Below are 21,207 nucleotides of genomic sequence, written 5' to 3'. Positions count from 1 at the left end.
TCTGTCTCTCAGCTCCATCTCTCTCTTGTGGGCCCCCTCTTTGGCTTTCTCTTCTCTGTCTCTCAGCTCTATCTCTTTTTCTTTCAGCTCCATAGCTCTCTTGTGGGCCTCCTCTTTAGCTTTTTCTTCTTTGGTAGTCATTTTCCTGGTTTTCTTGTGCTGGGTCACACCCCTCTGCAGTTGACTGAAACTGGGATGTACTTAGCTCTGGCTGCTGCTGAGTTAACAGAGACTTTCTAGCAAGCTACTCCCGAGGATGTAAAAAGAAAAAAAAACAATTCAGCTTGTAAATTCCTTTTACCAGTCAAGTTTGTTTGCTTATTTGAACACTTCTCTTAACAAAGGACCTTGTTAAAAAAACTTAACACCTCTGCCTTCAGGCAAGGAGAGATAAGATATGCATCTACCTTCAGCTCTGCTTTCCAAGCAGCTAGAAGGGAAAAAAAAATCTCTTACTGGCTTTAAAATGATCCCACCGCTGTGCCACCATGTCAAGGCTGTATCCCCACTTTGAACTTTAGGGTACAAATGTAGGGGCCTGCATGAAAACTTCTAAGCTTATCTACCAGCTTAGCTCTGGTCCGCTGCCACCATCTCAAGAATTCCCTCCCTGGGAAGCCTTGAGAAACCTTTCACCAATTCCCTGGTGAATACAGATCCAAACTCCTTGGATCTTAAACAAGGAGAAATTGACCCTTCCCCCCTCCTTCCTTTCACCAACTCCTGGTGAATACAGATCCCAACCCCCTTTGGATCTTAAAACAAGGAGAAATCAATCAGGTTCTTAAAAAGAAGGCTTTTAATTAAAGAAAAAGGTAAAAATCATCTCTGTAAAATCAGTATGGAAAATAACTTTACAGGGTAATTAAACTTAAAGAGCTCAGAGGACTCCCCTCTGTCTTAGGTTCAAAGTGTAGCAAACAAAGATAAGCACTCTAGTAAAAGGTACATTTACAAGTTGAGAAAACAAAGTAAATCTAAGATGCCTTGCCTGGCTTTTACTTACAATTTTGAAATAAGAGAGACTTGTTTAGAAAGATGGGGAGAACCTGGATTGATGTCTGGTCCCTCTCAGTCCCAAGAGCGAACAACCCCTTAAAACAAAGAGCACACACAAAAGCCTTTATCCCCCCCCCAAGATTTGAAAGTATCTTGTCCCCTTATTGGTCCTCTGGGTCAGGTGTCAGCCAGGTTACCCGAGCTTCTTAACCCTTTACAGGTAAAAGGATTTTGGAGTCTCTGACCAGGAGGGATTTTAGTACTGTACACAGGAGAGCTGTTACCCTTTCCTTTATAGTTATGACAGCTACCTTGATTGAAGTGAAAGGCCGATTCACCATCTCCAGGGATAACTCCAACAACCTGCTGTATCTGCAAATGACCGGCCTGAGATCCGCGGACACTACCCGGTATCACTGTGCTAGATACACAGTGACACAGAATCCGATTGATGCTCCTGCAAAAACCCAGGCTGCAGAATCCGCGCGCCACGTGGGGGCAGCAGTGACATAAACAACAGGGCTTTGGGCACAGGAATGAGAACCAGCATCCAGGGGAATGAAATACAAACCGGCCACAAGGCTTTAACCCTTTCATGCCCTAGCAACGTTCCCCTTTTGCTTCACAGAGGCCCACTGGGTCTGCGCCGCAGACATTCCTCGCTGCTTCAGTCAGTCCCATTCAGGTGTGAGTCCCGTTCCCACGGTCAGTCTCTCCTTGTAGATCTGGATCTTTCACTGATGTAAAATGTGGTTAATGTGACTGGTTCCCACATTGTTCCTTCACTTGCCTGACCCCACAGGGACCCGGTCACAGATTCTTCTCACCCCTCCCAGTCTGGAAGGGAAGATGCCCAGTGTGACGCTGGCAGACCAAGTGCCAGCTCATGCCAAGGCCCTTGGGCCTTACAAATGCATAGCTGGAGCCAGCCTCCTTTACCTGTGTGCGAGCACCAGCACAACAGACGTTGTTCGAGGCTCAGTGCATAAGGATGGGTTTCGTGTTTCCACTTCATGAAATGTTTGTAGGATGTTCCCCGCACTGTTTTCACTTATGTGCACCTGGTGTACCTGACAGCAAACATTTGCATTGTATGTACCCCTGCGACTAAAAGTAACCCTTCAAACGAAGGAAGTTTCCAGAAGAAGTGGTTACATCCTGTTCATTAAACTCAAATGAACCATTGTGAGATCAAAGATCAAAGACTTTCCTAAATTCATTCTTCCCGCCCCACCCCCAACTACTTGTACAGCAGTTTACAAGGACTTTTGAACTAAACCTCGGACCATCGGAAAATCAAAACTCCCGAGACTGAGAATAGAACCCTGGTGTCCTAAATCCCAATTTCCTGCGCTGGTAATTTGTCTCTCCTGGCTCCAGGAAATTCTGGGGGAAACCCCAGTCTCCTAGACTCCTTCTGTAGCTGGGAAGAAATAGAACCCAGGCGTTCTGGTAACGGGATGACAAAGCCTGCCGTTGGCAGAACGGCAAATTGATTAAGAACAAACAGCCTTTCAGGTGCTCAGACTTCCGGGAAGAGGCTGCAGTGTGTCGCTGCTGTGGGTGCTGTGTGTGTATTACACCCATTGGGCTAAGGGGCGATGCACCATCTCCAGGGACAATCCCAACCATCTGCTGTTTACAAATGAGCAGCCCAAGAGACCTGAGGACCCCATCCCGTATTACCGAGGTACAGATATACAGCGCGGGGAGACTCAGAGACCTTCAGGTCAGAAGGAACCATCCTGGTCATCTAGACTGACCTGCACATCACAGGCCACAGAACCTCCCCCACCCACTCCTGTAACAGACCCCTAACCTATGGCTGAGTTACCGAAGCCCCCAAATCATGGCTGAAAGACTGTCTGAGCTGAGACAAAAACTTTGTCCCTCAAGGTCTATCTAATCTACAATAAACTTAATTGGGAGAAAAGACACAACTCCAGGAACCCATGGATTTTATTTAATCCCATTCCTTTCAGTTAATTGAATACTGAAACCAAGTGATTAGATATAACTCCTCACCGACAGATACTATTTTTTAATAACAGGGAGCTTCTCTCCCCCTCCATTCACCTCCTCCTAACACACTCTGCTCCCCCAAGGGGCCTCATATGTTTTAACGCAGCCTAGTAGCCTATCCCAGGAACAACGCTGCGCGCCCCGCCCCCCAGATCAGGGCCGGCTCCAGGCACCAGCATTCCAAGCAGGTGCTTGGGGTGGCAATCTGCAAGGGGCGGCAGTCCGTGTGTTTTTTGCCGCTCCAAGCAGTGCGCTGAATTGCCACCGCGGACGGTGGGGGCAGTCCGTCTGCACGCGCGTTTCCGCGGCGGTGGCTTCTATGTTCAGCTGCCCGCGGGGGCAATTCGGCGGCTTCTGTCCTCCGGCTGAAGACAGAAGCTGCCACCGAATTGCCGCCGCCGCGGAAATGCGCATGCCGCCCTAACGGCACACGCACTGCCCCCATCGTTCGCGGCGGCAATTCGGCGCGCTGCTTGGGGCAGCAAAAACAGTAGAGCCGGCCCTGCCCCAGATACAATTACTGGGAGTTTGTTCAAGCAGAGGCACAAGGTTCTAATATGGCTTAGCACTGGCTGAGGTGCCCAGACCCCGATTCCTGTAGAAATCAATGCCCAGAGGACTCAGTTTTAAATAATACTCTCCCTGGTTTCTTGGAATCTATTGTATCCCCCAGCCCTGCAGACTCATCCATACTTTTCATCATTCCCCTTATTATAAAACTGATATAAAGCGAAAATGTTCCGGCCTCTGCCTGACACCTCCACACCTGTTCACTGCCACCCCACAGACACCTTATCCCTACCCCTGTCCTCCCACTGCCATTCCCACCTCACAGCAGTGCTTATTCCCCTGCCCCCCGTATCTACCCCCAATATCCCCCTCAACTACCTTCACCTGCAAAGACCCCCATGAGCTGAGCCCCTCCTCTGTTTTACTCATAGCTATTAGCTTACAAAAGCGGTGGCTTTTGGAGTGGCTCTAAACTGGTATCTAGGGACTTGGGATCATTCAAGGTGCAGATTTGTCCCCGAAGGCAAAGTATAATCAGGATCCCACCACAGTGTGCTGGGCGCTGTACAAACGTAGGGAAAGGTTCAGTCTGGCTCTCCCGCTCTCAGTCGTTGTGCAAGTGATTCAGAGCCATAAGGGAGAAGAGTTTGTCTCTCTTTTATAAGGAGTAGGATATGTAAATGGGGGTGTCAGCTTCCTGTTTAAATCTGCCCCTCTCTCTGCCCAGGCTGCACCGGGAGAGACAATCCACAGCCCCCGTGTCTGTTTAGTTACCAGCCAACCCACCCGAGAACTTTCCTCTCCAACATCCGGGAAAATGAGACTTTGGCTTCACTTACTTTTCATTGTAGTGGCTTTGCAGGTATTTTCTCCACCTGAACACATTGGAGATGCAGGAGCATGTTATATTTTTGGCCTAAATGTCGTTATATTGTAAACACATTTTTAATGTATTTCTTTGCCTCTTTTTAATTGATGGAGAATGTATTTAATTCGACTGGTTCCTTCCCTGTTCCCTGTTTTCTCTCCTCCCTCCTCCCGCCTCTCTCCAGGGGCCTGTTCGCAGGTTGTTCTGAGCCAATTGGGTCCCGAAGTGAAGAAGCCCAGAGAATCCTCCCAGCTGAAATGCGCCGTGAGCGGGTTTGTTCCTAACGACCGGTGGATGGCTTGGGTCAGACAGCAGCCGGGAAAGGGACTGGAGTGGCTGGTCCGCTATCGCCAATCTTCAATCATGAATAACTACTCCCCCTCCATCCAGGGGTGATTCACAGCCTCCAAGGACAGCGCCAACTTCTACCTGCAAATGACCAGTCTGAAACCCGAGGACACCGCCGTGTATTACTGTGCGAGAGACACTGACACACACTGAGGGGAAGCCAGTCTGGGCTCAGACAAAATCCTCCCCCCTTTAGAGACTGAGGAAGGGATTTCCTGCGGGAGGCGTTCTCGCTCCACAGCAATGAGAATGGACCCAAAGTATCTCCTCTTATGGACACCGCACAGAGCTGTACTAGGAGACAGAGGCTCTGCTGATCCCATCTCCGCAGCACTGACCCTTCTCCTCAGACCAAGCCACAGCGACTCCAAAATTATTTCCAGAAATGTAGCCAAAAAACAAACAAACAAACACACACACACACACACACAAACAACAACAACAAAACAAACAAACACAGAAATATTCCGGAGTGTCTTTGCAAAGTCTGTTTCCGCACTCAGTGACCAGGTTGCCCTGGGAACGCAATGGATCAATAACGTAGCTCACTCCTAATTGATAAGTCTGACACCAACATTAAAGAGGGGTTAGGAGGCAAAGATAGATAGATAGATAGATAGATAGATAGATAGATAGATAGATAGATAGATAGATAGATAGATAGATAGATAGATAGATAGATAGATAGATAGATAGATAGATAGATAGATAGATAGATAGAATTCGGATCTAATCTTAAAAGAGAAGATACATTTTCACACTTTTGCGATCCCAATAATCACGGTTTGTATAATTCCCATCTGTTCTGCTCTCTGGCCAAATATTCTTCTCTCACATAACATGAGCGAAAGCCCACTAAAGACAATGGGAATATTTCCCTTCAGCACGGTCGATTTAAGAGCAATCCCTAGACATTAATGGCTAGCCAAATGACTTCATTGACATCCTCTCCTTATTTCTCCAGTCACATGAAAGTATAACCAGGATCCCACTGGGAAGTTGTAGGCACTGCACAAACACACAGAAAGGAGTAAGGAGAGTCCTTCTATCGGAGACCCCATTAAAGCAATTTCAGATCATTAAGGGAAGGAATTTTTATCTCTTATAAGGAGGGGGATATGGAAATGGAGGTGAAAGTCTGCTGTTTAAATCTGCCACTTACTCTCCCAAGGCTGCACCTGGAGAGACAATCCGCAGCCCCCTGTGTCTGTGCAGTTTCCAACCAACTCTCCCCTCCAACACCAGGAAACCAAGGTGATGTCTCAACCCGCTGGTGGCAATACTGCCAAAAGCACTACCAGCTCTTGGCCAGCAAAATTCAATCTTACTTGTCTTCCAAGGGCTTTGCAGACAAACAGACAAACAAATCCAGTCCTTCCATTTTGGACTGGAAACAGAAATAGGGGATTCTAGACCTGATTCGCCATGGCCTTTACCCATGTTTAGTCATTTACAATTTGCAATGGAAGGGGAACGAATTAGTGACTCTAGCAATCAGTCAGTGACTCTGTTCCCATTGAGTTCTTTGAGGGAAGTGGGCATCTAAATTAGGAGAAATTCTCCTCTTAAAAGAATATTATAAGGAACTTAACTGTGTTTAAAGTACACACGCACACAAACCAACTGTATTCCTTCCAGGTGATAAAATATATGTCTGCCTCCTCCAAAAGAAAAAGTCAAAAAGCCACAGTGAACGTATGTATTCAATAAATCTAGGACCTCCTGTACAATGTATAACCCTCTTTGTGCCTCTGATTTTTCATTACATGAGTAATTACTACAAGATATAAAAAGTAAAAAAGGAAAGCAGAAAAGTCACATTCCCTCCAATAGAGTTACTCCTCAGACAGGGTGTGAACGAGAGGAGAAACCGCCTGTCTTCTGAGTTTGTAGATGAACACAATCTAATGAAAAAAGTAATATTCCTTTAAAAAAAAAATCTTGGCCCTAATGATATCATGTGACAAGGAGTTTCACTGGTAAATTGTGTGGAAAATTATTCCCTTGTATCCATTTTCAACTAGAAAAAATAATAATTTCAAGCAAACATTCGCAGTAAAGATACTTGCATTTATATATAACGTTGAAGATCATGGACCAGATTTTCAAAGATATGGAGGTGCTCAAAGTTGAAGATAGACGCCCAGTGGTATTTTCAAAAGCTCCTGAGTTAGCCACCTAACTCCCGTGGAGGTGTTCTGTTATCCCCCCCCCCAATCCACTGGGGCCAGAGTCCTTCAAATCTTAAATGTATTTTCTCCTTCTGTTGTAAAATGAGGACAAGTCCCTGAGAGCGCACCCTCTTTTAACCTGAAATCTTGCCAGCCACTTTCACCTCTCACTCCCACCCCTGATTGGGTGAAACAGACCTGTATGGCCCTGCCTCAGTGGGACCCTATTTAAATACAAAGCTCTGATTCTAGACACAACAATATTCATGCAGGGATATCTCCTTCACAAAGTCTTCCACAATATCTGCAAATAAATATGAAATCCTAACAGACTTTTATCTTCTATTGGCCTTTCTTTCAGTAGGGAATGAATCGTTTCTCTTTATAACTCTGTCTCTCATTCATGTATTTTCTTTTATTCCATAAAAATGGTCCTACTGGGTCAGACCAAAGGTCCATCTAGCCCAGTATCATGTTTTCTGACAGTGGCCAGTACCAGGTGCCCCAGAGGGAATGAACAGAACAGGTAACTATCAAGTGATCCGTCCCTTGTCGTCTATTCCCAGCTTCTGGCAAACAGAGGCTAGGGACACCATCCCTGCCCATCCTGGCTAATAGCCATCGGTTGACCTATCCTTCATGAATTTATCTAGTTCTTTTTTGAACCCTGTTATGTTCTGGCCTTCACAACATACTATCAATATCCTCCTTTAACACAAGGCACTCTAGTTCACCCATCTTATCATTTAGACTTCTAGCATTTGTGTACAAGCACTTTAAAAATTTGTCACTGTTTATTTGTCTGCCCTTTTCTGATGTGTCAGATTCTTTTTTATGTGAATGTTTCTTGTCTGATCTGGCCCCTACATTATCCTCCTCCATCCTCTGCTCCTGACTAGAACCTGGAGATTCTCTATCAATAGACTCTCCTCCAAGAGACGTCTCTGTCCGATCCACGTGCTCCTCTGCAGCAGTCGCCTTTCCCCGTCTCTTAGTATAAAAACTGCTCTGCAACCTTTTTAATGTTTAGTGCCAGCAGTCTGGTTCCACTTTGGTTTCGAAAAACAGCAAGGAGTCTGGTGGCACCTTAAAGACTAACAGATTTATTTGGTCATAAGCTTTCGTGGGTAAAAACCCCACCTCCCTGGGACACGACCCCTCCCCAGACACTGACCCCCCTGACCAGAGCTGAGTCCCCCCAATCCCCAATATCACCTCACAATAGTCAGGCCCTCAGTTCCTGGGTGAGGAAATACAGTCACTGCAGGGAGCTGGTCATTCCTCCCAGGAGTCCGAAAGTGTCAGGAGGACCCAGCGCCTTGTGCCCGGCGCTGCACAGACACACAGGCCGGGACAGTCTGACTCCCGCACCCGGAGCCCTGTGCCCGGCGCTGCTCAGACACACAGGCCGGGACAGTCTGACTCCCGCACCCGGAGCCCTGTGCCCGGCGCTGCACAGACACACAGGCCGGGACAGTCTGACTCCTGCACCCGGAGCCCTGGGGCGAGTCAGTCAGATCACTGGCAGCAGGAGTGTGGGTCTCTTATAACGCGGGGACATGCAAATGAGGGAGACAGTTTCCTGTTTAAATCTGTGCTTCTCTCTGCCCAGGCTGCACCCAGAGACACAATCCGCAGCCCATGGGTCTGTGCAGTGACCAGCCAGTCCCCTGAGAACTTTCCCCTCCAGCACCCGGGAAAATGGGATTTTTTCTCCTTGTAATTTTCGCTGTAGCAACCTTGGAAGGTATTTTCCTCCTCTGAATAACTGGCAGAGTTAGAAGAATATTGTGTTACCGCTGTTTTTATACCGATATTAATGGCCTGTCTTTATTCTCAGGTGTCCGGTCCCAGGCACTGGTGGAGTCCGGCGGGGATGTGAAAAAGCCCGGAGACTCTCTCCGCCTCTCCTGCAAAGCCTCCGGGTTCACCTTCAGCAGCGCCTACATGAGCTGGGTCCGACAGGCTCCTGGCAAGGGACTAGAATGGGTCGCTCAAATGTAGTGGGAGTACATACTACCTTGATTCCATCAAAGGCCGGTTCACCATCTCCAGGGATAATTCCAAGAGTGAGCTGTATCTGCAAATGACCGGCCTGAAGCCCGAGGACACCGCCCGCTATTACTGTGTGGGAGACACAGTGAAAGGAAACCAATTTATGATCATACAAAAACCCAGGCTGCGGAATCGCCATTCTCCCGGCAGCCACGCAGGGGCAGCAGTGACACACACACACACACACACACACACACACACACACACACGGCTTCGGGCTCACCCAGGAGACCCTGCAACCAGGTGAATGTAACACAAACCTCCGATCAGTTTAAACCCTTCCGTTCCCGGGCAATGTGTCTCCCCGTTCTGCCCAGAGCCCCACGGGGCCTGCGTTGCAGAGATCCCTCGCTTCATCTGTGAACCCCAATCCGGAGTGAGTCCTGTTTTCTGAGTCGCTCTCCCCTCACAGACCTGGCACCTTGGCTCTCCAGGGGCCCGTCTCTGTGTCAGACTCACAGGACAGCATCTGTCAGTGTAAAGGGGACAAGCGCATTGGGGTTTGCATCAGACCCAATGGATGGAGCGAATTGCTCCTGGGGCCAAATCCTCCGCTAGTGTAAAGTCACCGCAACTGCTTCCGCTAGACTCGAGTTATTCCTGATTAATACCAGCTGAGTATTTGGCCCTTTAAGCAAACTGGGATGTTTATAACATTAATGCAGCGGAAGGTGATTAGTTCATTATAACCGATGTGGGGTCCCTCACCGTGGCGTCTCCGCCCTTCACAAGCGATTATTGCCTTTAACCCTACAACGCTGCCGGGAGCCCGGGAACTATCACAGCCCCTGGTTCAGAGAGGGGAGACTGAGGCACAGAGAGATGGAGGCTGGGATATGCAAATGGGCCATTCAGAGTCTGGGCGGGGCTGTGGGGCAGAGATAACCCAGCGCCTGAATAAACCCCACTGGCTGAGCCTGGGAATGTGGCACCACTGGGACTTTCCATAGCGGCTCGTGGATTGTTTTCACCCAACTGACATGTGGAAATCACAGCCCGGCCTCTCCGCTGGTGTCAATGGGTGGATCTGAGACATCCCGACCCACAATAAAGTTCCACAATGTCACAGAATCACCATGGAGATAACAGCCCCTGCCCCTCAGCCCTTGATGACAATACTCAGCCCAGCGCTGGCACTCGGGCATTGGGGACAGTCACGTGACTAAGGGTTGTGGAACAGGAACACGAAGAGATTTAATGGGGTAGCTCAGGGAGAGGCGGCTGCTGAGGGAGAAGTAGAGGCCCGTTGGTGGGGCCAGGGTCAGGGGGGCACTAGGGTCACAGAACACAGCTCCCACTGAGTGAGATTTGGCCCAGGACTTCCCAAAGGCTTGTGTGACATTCCCATCCTCCATTAGCTACCAGCCAATTGTCACTGTCAGGTCTCCCATGGCTACAAAAAGCTGAACCTACTTCCCCTTGTACTCAGAGAGTTTCTAAGATTCTGGTCCTGCTGCCAAATCCTCGTGTCTCCCACAGTCGAACGCAAAGGCAATGAGGAATAAGGGAAGCTTTTCCCTGATGCAAGAACACGCTCTATCAGGCCAGGGAAGGATGTCTTGGGATTTGAGATCATTTTACTTCTCCCTTAGGTTAAAGCACAAACATGATCCCCCAGCCCAAGCGCTTCACAACAAAGAATAAGGGGCCCTCTGTCAGGGATTTCCCTACACCCCACCCTGAATTTCCCCAACACCCCCCCCAGTTTCATGCAGTGTTGCCAGTTTAGTCATTGGTTGGAAATTTGAATTCAAATTGAAACATTAATACACACTTTAAAAGCATATACAGTGTATGAGAAAATATTTGTACCTGAGAAAGCATAATGGGTTTGAAATGTACGAACAAAGACTAGCTTCCTCATACAGCTGTTAGTTATGACAATGTCGGCACATTCATTTCAGCTATATTGGCCTATCTAATAATGTCAAATGATGATTTGTAAGCAAGGTCTGACCGAGCTCTACCCTGACAGCTAGTGCTGAGCCAGGGGTGGGGGGAAAGGCTTCAGGACCAGACTGTATTTACATGAACACACCTACTCTGCCCAGGTGTCCAGCAGACAGAGCTGTGCTGCTCAAGTGATCGATTTTGGTTGGTGTTGGGTCACAAATCACTTAAGTATTAAATGTGGGGGTCATGAAATGTTGTTCTCCTCATTGTCTGAGTAAAGGGCAGCACAACTGTACTTAGCCTGACTAAATGAGGAGGTCGCCCTCAGTGCTTAATTTCTGCTAGGACTGAGCCCCGGCACCTCTAGGTTTGGCAGTTCAGAGCCCTGGGACCTCTGGGCTTGTCACATCAGTTATGAAAGTAACAAACTTGCTTGAACCCTGGCACCTCTTTCATTACAAATTAAGCACTGGTCACCCACAACTGAACTGCACTCGCTAAGCAGGAGGTTTGGATGCCAGATCCCAGTGGAGGGGCGGGGAGGAGACAGGTGTTTTGCTTGGTGGTGTGGGCTCTGCCTAAGAGTCACAGGCACTATTTGACCTGCTCCTCTCACCTGTTTAGAGAGCGAGCTGATTAGGCTTCATAGAGAGTCTTTTGGTTTGTTAAGTGACCACTACAGCTGAAATCACTGATAATCAGGTCTAAGTGCTCAGACCTGCTGTGGGACAGTGTTTCTGTGGAAGAGACAGCCCAGCCTGCACTAGCAGCGAGGTTCCCCCCCTGAGAGCTGAAATCACTGAGAGCTGGGTGGAACCTCGAGAGACCGACTCGCAGAGGTCACAGTGGCAGGTGGCAGCAGCATCGAGGATGGAGCGGTAGAGTGATCGGAGGCACGGCAAACAACAGCGGCAAGAGCATTGGACTATGTTTTAGTGACTTTACTCCAGAATGCTAGATTTGTGACTGAGAATCTTATATAAATATACATTTCCTAGTAGGCCAAGATTTTTAAAATACATTATTTGCTAAGGTTGTTATCTCAAAACATTGCAATCTCAAGAGGTCATTATCTTGGGGAGTTTATATACTAAACTTTAATTATTATTATGATGTAAGAACGGCCATACTGGGTCAGACCAATGGTCCATCTCTCCCAGTATCCTGTCTTCCGACAGTGACTATTCCAGGTGCCTCAGAGGGAATGAACAGAACAGGGAATCATCGAGTGATCCATCCCCTGTTGCCCATTCCCAGCTTCTGGCAAACAGAGGCTGGGACACTTCAGAGCGTGGCTTTGCATCCCTGCCCATCCTGGCTAATAGCCATTAATTGTCCTAACCACCATGAACTTATCTAGTTCTTTTTTGATCCCTGTTATAATTTTGGCCTTCACAATATCCCTGGCAAAAAGTTCCATGGGTGACTGTGCATTGTGTGAAGAAATACTTTTTGTTGCCCTTCTCGGTACCTTTTCCAATTCCAATATATCTTTTTTGAGATGGGGTGACCAGAACTGCACGCAGTATTCAAGATGTGGGCATATCATGGACTTATATAGTAAAAGTGGAGGAGCTTGGTTTGTCTGACTGATCAGCTAAACCAATACTGACAACCTATATGAAAAGGCTGCAAACACCATGCCTCTGGACTGCATCAACATGCAGAAATACTCATAAGCCAGTCACTATCAAAGCCAATTTTAGAATAACTTAATAAGGCTGTTAAGTAGGGTTACCATATTTGAACATTCAAAAAAGAGGACACTCCTTAGGGCCCCCGGCCCCGCCCCAACTCCACCCCTTCCCCATCCCCATTCCAACCCCTTCCCCAAAGTCCCTGCCCCAGCTCTGCCCCCTCTCTGCCCCATTGGATCCCTTCCCCAAATCCCCAACCCGGCCCCACCTCCTCCCTTGAGTGTGCTGCATTCCCCCTCCTTCCCCATCCCTCCCAGCTGTGCAAAACAGCTGTTTCACTGTGCAAGCGCTGGGAGCTAGGGGGAAAAAGTGGGCACTCTCTCGAGTGATCAACATTCACTTTCTTTCTTGAATGATCAACTCTTCTTTGGGGAAAAATAATAATGGCAAAACCCCGGACATTTTTAGATATTTAAAAATTCCTCCTGGATGGCGATTTAAGAACCAAAAAGCCAAACATGTCCGGGAAAATACGGACGTATGGTAACCCTACTGTTAAGAATGCTGGTGACACAACTCAGTTTATGTGAACCAACATGGCTGTTGCATCATACTTTCTATTTAAGCAAGAAATACCACACACTACAAACTGGAGGCAGGGCTGGCTCTAGGCACCAGCAAAGCAAGCAGTTGCTTGGGGCGGCAAATTTGCAGGGTCGCAAGAATCCAGCATGGGAGCTGAGAACCAACAGGTTCTCAGCCAAGAACTACAGCTCAGCCAAGGGGGCCCTGGGAGCTGTAGTTCCTTGGTTAGCTCCCTGCCTATAGAGCCAGCCCTGGAGCAGGGAAAGAACTACATTTCCCAGCATTCCCTCGGCCACAATTAACAGGAAAGGGAGGGGGAAGGAGTGTGGAACTGAAACCTCATGCTGCAGCTTGCTGTGAATGGTAGAGACAGAGCCAGTTCTAGGTTTTTTCCCGCCCCCACCCCCAGCCCTGGGCTCCCCCCTCACCCCAGTGTTGCCCCAGCCCTGGACTCTCCCCCGCCCACACCCCCTGCTGCCCCAGCTCTGGCCCCCACCTGCACCCCCCTGCTGCCCCAGCCCTGGGCTTTCCCCCCACCCACATCTCCTGCCACCCCAGCCCTGGGCTGTGCCGCCCCCGCACCTCCTGCCACCCCAGCCCTGGGCTCTTCCCCTCCCCCGCACCCCTTGCTGCCCCAGCTCTGGCCCCCATCTGCACCAGCCCTGGGCTTCCCACCCCACACACACCTCCTGCCGCCCCAGCCCTGGGCTGTGCCGCCCCCACACCTCCTGCTGCCCCAGCCCTGGGCTCTTCCCCCCCCCCCGCACCCCCTGCTGCCCCAGCTCTGGCCCCATCCGCACCAGCCCTGGGCTTCCCACCCCACACACACCTCCTGCCACCCCAGCCCTGGGCTCTCCCCCAAAGAAAGAATTGGGTGGACTAAATGGACAGTGCACCTCTCTATCTGAAGCCTAGCAAGGGAGATCCCACTAGAATTTAAAATGAAAAGTAAGGGAGGGGTGGCTCTACTAGACTGGGCAGCTTTAGATACAGTACCAGACACGTAGGAGGATTTCCACTTCTGAGCCATGGAAGCAGAAATTGACTTTTCTTTTCCAGATTTAGCTAATATTCAGAAAGGGAATCTAGCACCTGCCTTCCAGATTTGAACACCCTCAAAATTCAGGAGTGCTCAAGCTCAATTTGCGCAGCTGTTACTTCATTTCTCCCAAATCAAATATACTGATCCACTGTAACTTGCTGTAGAAAAAGTAGAATAAATTGAGCAAGAAATGCTTCCCAGTGGTTATTAGGACTGGAATTGCTATTTTCAACAGCCATTCTTTTTTTTTTTTTTTTTTTAGTTTTAGTTTTATTTGTTTAAAAGGAAGACCGTGATATTGCATTGGCAAATTCCCCATAGAAACAAAGAATGGAACAAAAGAATAATAAAGGCACCTCAACTTTTCCTCATTTATGGAGGACAGTCTTATAATATGCATCCAGATATCCTTCAGTCACACAAGCTGAAAATTGTTCCACTTTACTGCAGTTCTGTAACCATATGGGAACCAATCCTGTCTGTGTTCTGTGCACATCCAAAATTCCTGCTGAATGACCCGCCCTGGGAGCGACTTACCAGTTACCCAGGGCTGGGGCGGCAGGAGGGTGCAGTGGGGGGCGGGGGAGAGAGAGACCAGGGCTGGGGGGGGCAGCCAAAAATTTTTTTGCTTGGGGCAGCAAAAAACCTAGAGCCGACCCTGGTGGGCAGACAGTGAGCCCTGGGGAAAGGGGAGGGCAGAGTGGGGGAGGAGGGGGGCTGAAAAGAACCCCGAGTCACTATGTGCTGCCCCAGTGCAGAGAGGCAGCCCCAAGACAGATCACACTGACTCTGGGCTCACAGGCTAGGGCTTCCCTTCTTACAGAGAACACGGACACCTCAGAGGGACAAAGACTTGACTCTCACTGAGCCCTGAACACTTATGGGGTAAGTGGCACTCAGAGCAACTGAAGGGAAATCCTAGTGAAATAAACACCTGGGCATTTTTAATAGATCTAGTCCATCTCCGTCTTTATTTTCCCCACCACTTCTGTGGCGGGCAGGTGAGTACCTGGTGGTGGTCCCTAAACCCCTTAGGTATTCAGGGGACTATTGGTGTAAGTGAGTAGAGGATACACAGTCTAGCCCAGTAAAAGGACATCAGAGGTGAGGAGACAGGAGCCTTCACTGAAATTTCACACTTCTCAGGGCAGAGAATGGCCAGAATTGTCAATGAAGATTAAGGGAATTAGGCACCAAAATCCAAATAAAACCAAATGGGACTTGGTGTGGGATTTTCATAACATCTCACTGCCTCAGCAGTACAAGTCCCGTTCGTTTTCCTCTGCACCTTTGGAAATCACAGCCAGCACATCTGTCTGCAAATGACTCTTTTGGGCTGAGATTTGAAACCCAAAATACCATTTCAATCAATGGGACCCGGCTACACAAATCCACTCAGTAGGTCTCAAATATCCCAGTCGGTTTAAACATCAGTTAGATAGCTGTGCTGACACACTGGGGGGGTCTGTCTCACACACCCTAACGGAGTTCAGGGGCCCATTGTGCTGGGTACTGCTCTTCCCCATGGGGACAGGCAGTCCTAACTCTGAGGGGTTCACAATCTAACTAGACAAGCCAGACACGAGCAGAGGCTCAGAGAGGTGAAGTGACCACCCTACATCAACTAGCAGGTCCCAGGGAAAAGCAGGAGGAGAGGCCAGTCTGTTCTTTAGATCCCTTGTTTTCAGATTATACTGGAGGCCTGCTTGGCACACGGATACTGTACAGTTATATCCACATCAAGTCCCCATTGATTTGAATGGGAACTGGGTATCCAAATCCCTTGGACGGCTCAGGAAAGTTCAGCCTCTACATCCGTTATGTGTTTCCTTTAAAATCTGAATTCTTTTTCTTAAGTCCCATTTTGAATGTTTTACATAGATAAACTGCTCACAATATAATAGGGGCCTTCTCCTGCAGCAGATATAATTAAAAATAAATTCCAATGAGTTCTGAAAACAAGACGAATGACAGATGCCAGAACCAAGCATATTTTATGCATACTGATTCCCATTCAGCTCCTTGGAGCTTTTATGGTGTCTTGGATGTTGAATATGCAAATAAAGTAATTAACCTCTTCTTTAAAAACAGCAATGGGAGAAAATCACCAGCAAAAGGAATCGCCTTGCTTTGCCAGGCGGAGGGCATTGACAGAACCAAACATGAAATGTTTGCTAAATTTTCTGTTCTTGCTGGCAGCCTTCCCAGGTAGGTGAATTCCAGAGAGATCTGGGATAAGTAGGAGAAAGGGGAGCCAACAAGAAGGGGAGTCATTCTCATGCATTACTGTCCCTTATCTGCAGGTGTCCAGTCCCAGATCCAACTAGTAAAGGCTGGTGCCGAGATTAAAACACCTGGAGAGTCAGTGAAGCTGTCCTGTGAAACATCTGGGTACAGTTTACTAGCCACTTGCTGTCTTGGATTCGCCAGGATATCCGTGAAGGGCTGGAGTGGATAGGATGGATTAACCCGAATTCTGGAGGAATTGACTATGCCTCCAAATTTAAAGGGTGATTCACCCTCTCCAGAGACAACGCCATCAGCACAGCCTATGTGGAGATCCGTGGGCTGAAAAGCGAAGACACCACCGTGTATTACTGTGCGAGAAGCACAGTGAAAGAAAACCCTGTCAGAGTCATGAAAAAACTATCTGCAGAGGAAACCACACACCCCTGGGCACCTGGGAGCCTCTGGGGCAGCAGGAACCAGGAGTCGAAATTCTATATATAAGGCTTATTGCACATCGCAGAAGAACAAAAATTGTTGGGCAAAAGTCAACATGGTTTCTGTAAAGGGAAATCATGTCTTACTAATCTATTAGAGTTCTTTGAAGGGGTCAAACAAACATGAGGACAAGGGGGATCCAGTGGACATAGTGTACTTAGATTTCCAGAAAGCCTTTGACAAGGTCCCTCACCAAAGGCTCTTACCTAAATTAAGTTGTCCTGGGATAAGAGGGAAGATCCTTTCATGGATTGAGAACTGGTTTAAAGACAGGGAACAAAGGGTAGGAATAAATGGTAAATTCTCAGAATGGAGAGGGGTAACTAGTGGTGTTCCCCAAGGGTCAGTCCTAGGACCAATCCTATTCAACTTATTCATAAATGATTTGGAGAAAGGGGTAAACAGTGAGGTGGCAAAGTTTGCAGATGATACTAAACTGCTCAAGATAATTAAGACCAAAGCAGACTGTGAAGAACTTCAAAAAGCTCTCACAAAAGTAAGTGATTGGGCAACAAAATGGCAAATGAAATTTAACATGGATAAATGTAAAGTAATGCACATTGGAAAAAATAACCCCAACTATACATACAACATGATGGGGGCTAATTTAGCTACAACGAATAAGGAAAAAGATCTTGGAGTCATCGTGGATAGTTCTCTGAAGACGTCCACGCAGTGCGCAGCAGCAGTCAAAAAAGCAAACAAGATGTTAGGAATCATTAAAAAAGGGATAGAGCAGGGGTCGGCAACCTTTAGCAACCTTTGGCACGCGGCTCAGTTTGTTTACCTGCTGCGTCCACAGGTTCGGCCGATCGCGACTCCCACTGGCCGAGGTTCACCGTCCCAGGCCAATGGGGGCGGCGGGAAGCGGTGTGGGCCGAGGGATGTGCTGGCTAAACTGTGTTCTGCCCAATTTCCTTGTTGCACATTCAGAAGCTGACACTGGAAAGGAAAGAGGAAGACTGGCCAAGAGTTACACAGCAGTTTGCCCAGCTGCATGTTTCTGTCTGGATTTGTATCACTGTGCAGAGGTGGGGACGGTGGTAGACACCAAAGCCAATACCCAGAGGGACATCCTAGAGCTGCACTGACTAAAGCACTAGAAAAGCTTTGGCTATCAGTGCGCTATGTGCAAAAGAAAAACAACTGGTCATTTTCCAGGATCCTGTGATTGTATGTCACATGAGAACACCACATCACAAGAACAATCTGAATTCTAAATTCTTTTTCTTTTGAATGAATATTAAATACTCTGTGGAACACCATCCCCCCCCCCCACCCCAAATACACAAGGAAATGCAAATGTTATAAATTGAACTCACTTAACTGTACTATAAAGCAGTTGGCTCTTTGAAACTCCACTGTGTGCACTAGTGGTTACGCGACTGGATTGGGAATCATGAGACAGAGATTTTTTCCTGGGTCGGTCACTCACCTGTTGTTGGGCAAGTCCCTTCCATGAGCTGTGCCTCTATTTCTCCCTGCTCTCCTTTCCTTATTGAGGTTGGGATTTTCAAAGCCCAATAAAGGATCTGGATTTTCAATACTTATTAATTTGGGCATCCAAATCCCTTAGGAGGCTTTGAAAACAATCTCAGCCCTAGGCTGTTAGAGCTTTGTGCACAGAACGGTCTCACAAGCAAGAGGCCTTAAACTCAGCTGGATCCTCTTGGTGCTATTGTAACAATATGAGCCTGAAACCTTTTCTATCAGTGACACGACAGGTGGAAATCCACCATTCTGAGCTCAGCCTCAAGGGCTGAATCCACTTTTTCCATCTGGATAGTTACACAAACCCCATCAACCCAGCACAGCAGCACCTCAAACACGAATTTATCCTAGCCATGAAACCCTGCAATGGGTGCCTAACCCTCATAGATTTCAATAGAAGTTAGGTACTTAGCAGGATGTTTAAGAGCACCTAGGCACCTATCTGCTTCTTTATTTGCCTCAATATTTTTAATACCCAGGCCCCAATAAATATAGGCTGGGATTGGCAGATGACCTGATATTTAGGTGTCCAAATTGCACTAAAATAGAAAAAAAAATGAAATCAGTGTCCCTAACTCCTTTAGGTCACTTTCTTAGAGTCAGAGATTTAAGTGCATAGTCTGGACTCCTGCATAACACAGGCCAGAGAATGTTACCAGTTTGAGACTCTTGGCCTAGCTGATTCTATGCTCCCAAGTGACTTCCCTTTGAAAATGATACCTGTGCCAGGAACTTTCACCCATATCACAGCACTGCTGTTAACCCTTCGAGGTTGAAGTGCCAGGCTCTGTGTGGATTCCTTTAGTCCAGGTGTTCTATTTTAAGCTTTAGTTTGTAAAGGTGTAAATTAAACAATTTGTTTTTTTCTGCAAGTGTATGTGTAGACCAGCCCCCAGTCCAGTGATTTAACCACAAGCCCATCCAGTTGCTCTTTATACACCACAAACAAGCCATGCAAATTCAGGGAGGAAGCCTTCTGTTTGAAGCCAAGGCCCCTAGAGACACTTTCTAAACTACCCCCCTTTCTTCTGCCCCTGGGTCTAGTTCTCTTTGTTCATCATCATGTTCTCCTTATGGAGATTTCTTCTCTTGCTCTCTGCTCTCTCAGGTGTGTTCCTGTTCCCTAGAGTTATATCAATAATCACTTAACTTATATATTGAATGTATGCACTGGGTACATTACTGGCATGTTTTGTGTTCACAGGTGTCCAGTGTGATGTGGAGCTGGTGGAGTCAGATGGTGGAGTCAAAAAATCCATGAGAGTCCCTAAAACTCTCTTGCAAAGTCTCTGGATTCAGTTTCAGCAGCTCCTGGATGAGCTGGGCAAGACAGGCTCCCAGGAAAGGGCTGAAGTGGGTAGCCTGAATTAGATATGATTCAGGAGAAATTAATTACACAGACTCCATGAAAGGGCACTTAACCATCTCCAGGGACAATCATAGAATATCAGGGTTGGAAGAGACCTCAGGAGGTCATCTAGTCTAATCCCCTGCTCAAAGCAGGACCAACACCAACTAAATCAATCCCACAACAATCCCATCAACCTGCTGTATTTGCAAATGAGCAGTGAAGGACATAAATCCACACCATGTAGAGGTCAAGCATAGGAGTTTATTACACACAGCGCTGGCGGAGTGTCACCTGGCTTATTAGGCTCAGAGACACTGTCAATCAATTGATTACAATAGAATATATAGATTTTCCATGGGCGGGGGAAAGTGATGGTGTAGGCAGTTCCACACCCCGGGATAGGTTTTGCAGCAAGACAAGATAGCACAGTAGCCAATGGTTAAAAGGTTACATAATGTCTTCCCCCATGGTCTCAAATTAGCAAGTTAACATTTAAATAATACTTTGATAAAATGTTATTAGTATAAAATATATATGTTGAATTCTGATTTGGGGTCCATAGGAATGGAGCAACTCCTTTGATTGTCCAACAGGTACATTCCTAGGGGTTAAAGCAAAGAAACAGTGAAAGCATATGGAAATAGAAATTGTCTCCTTTATGTCTTAAGGCAGGGCATTGGTCCCTTGGAAGGGAGGTGGAAGGATGCCATATCATTATAGTGACATGTGCCAATTTTTCATAAACTCAAGGTTGGATCTGTGGGAAGACTGTTTTCCCTTCAGGAGAAACACAATAGGAACAGGGATCCTTTGTTCAATTTGAAACATTGGATGAAACATAATTATTCAGTTATTGGTTCAACATCTGGCATTTCTACTGACCAAGCTTATCTTAGCAAAGGCAATGTTATCTTGTTTACCCCAGCTTTCTCTTAGCTGATCACTATTAGCTAGGCCTCTGGTCTCCAGACCAAACTCTGGACTTTGGGTCTGAGAAAGAGCTGGCACAATCCATATACCAGGTTGTTATATAAAATGCACATGGATTTTAACCCTTCAAGCAGCTTGAAGACACCACCCTGTTTTACTGTGCGAGAGAGACAGAGAGAAGAAATCCACACACAGCCATGCAAAAATCCTGAGGGCAGCACAGAGAAAGGCTGTTACTTGCTCAGGATTAATAATGAGATTTCCCCCCTCCTCCCCAAGCTGCCTAAAGGAGTGTGATGCACAATTTGGGATTCCAGTTCACTTTGGTAGCTTTAACAACGAGGAGTCCTTGTGGCACCTAAGAGACTAACAAATTTATTTGGGCATAAACTTCCGTGGGCTAAAAGCCACTTCATTGGATGCATGGAATGGAAAAACACAGTAGCAGGTATATATACATAGTACATGAAAAGATGGGAGTTGCCTTACCATGTGGGGGATCAGTCTAATGAGGATTTTTGAAATTCTTAGCCTGAGTGGCGAACTACAAGACAAGCAATATTCTTGGTAATGCTTGACAT

General features: G+C 47.4%; 1 pseudogene; it reads left to right on the top strand.

Moving 5' to 3' along the window:
* The first annotated feature begins 8,619 nt into the window (after window positions 1–8,619).
* LOC135886371 (Ig heavy chain Mem5-like) lies at window positions 8,620–16,860 on the top strand (annotated as a pseudogene).
* Window positions 16,861–21,207: the final 4,347 nt, after the last annotated feature.

Source organism: Emys orbicularis, chromosome 12 (genome assembly GCF_028017835.1).
Source record: "Emys orbicularis isolate rEmyOrb1 chromosome 12, rEmyOrb1.hap1, whole genome shotgun sequence".
Lineage (NCBI taxonomy): Eukaryota > Metazoa > Chordata > Testudines > Emydidae > Emys > Emys orbicularis.
This window is presented reverse-complemented; position numbering and strand designations above follow the sequence as displayed.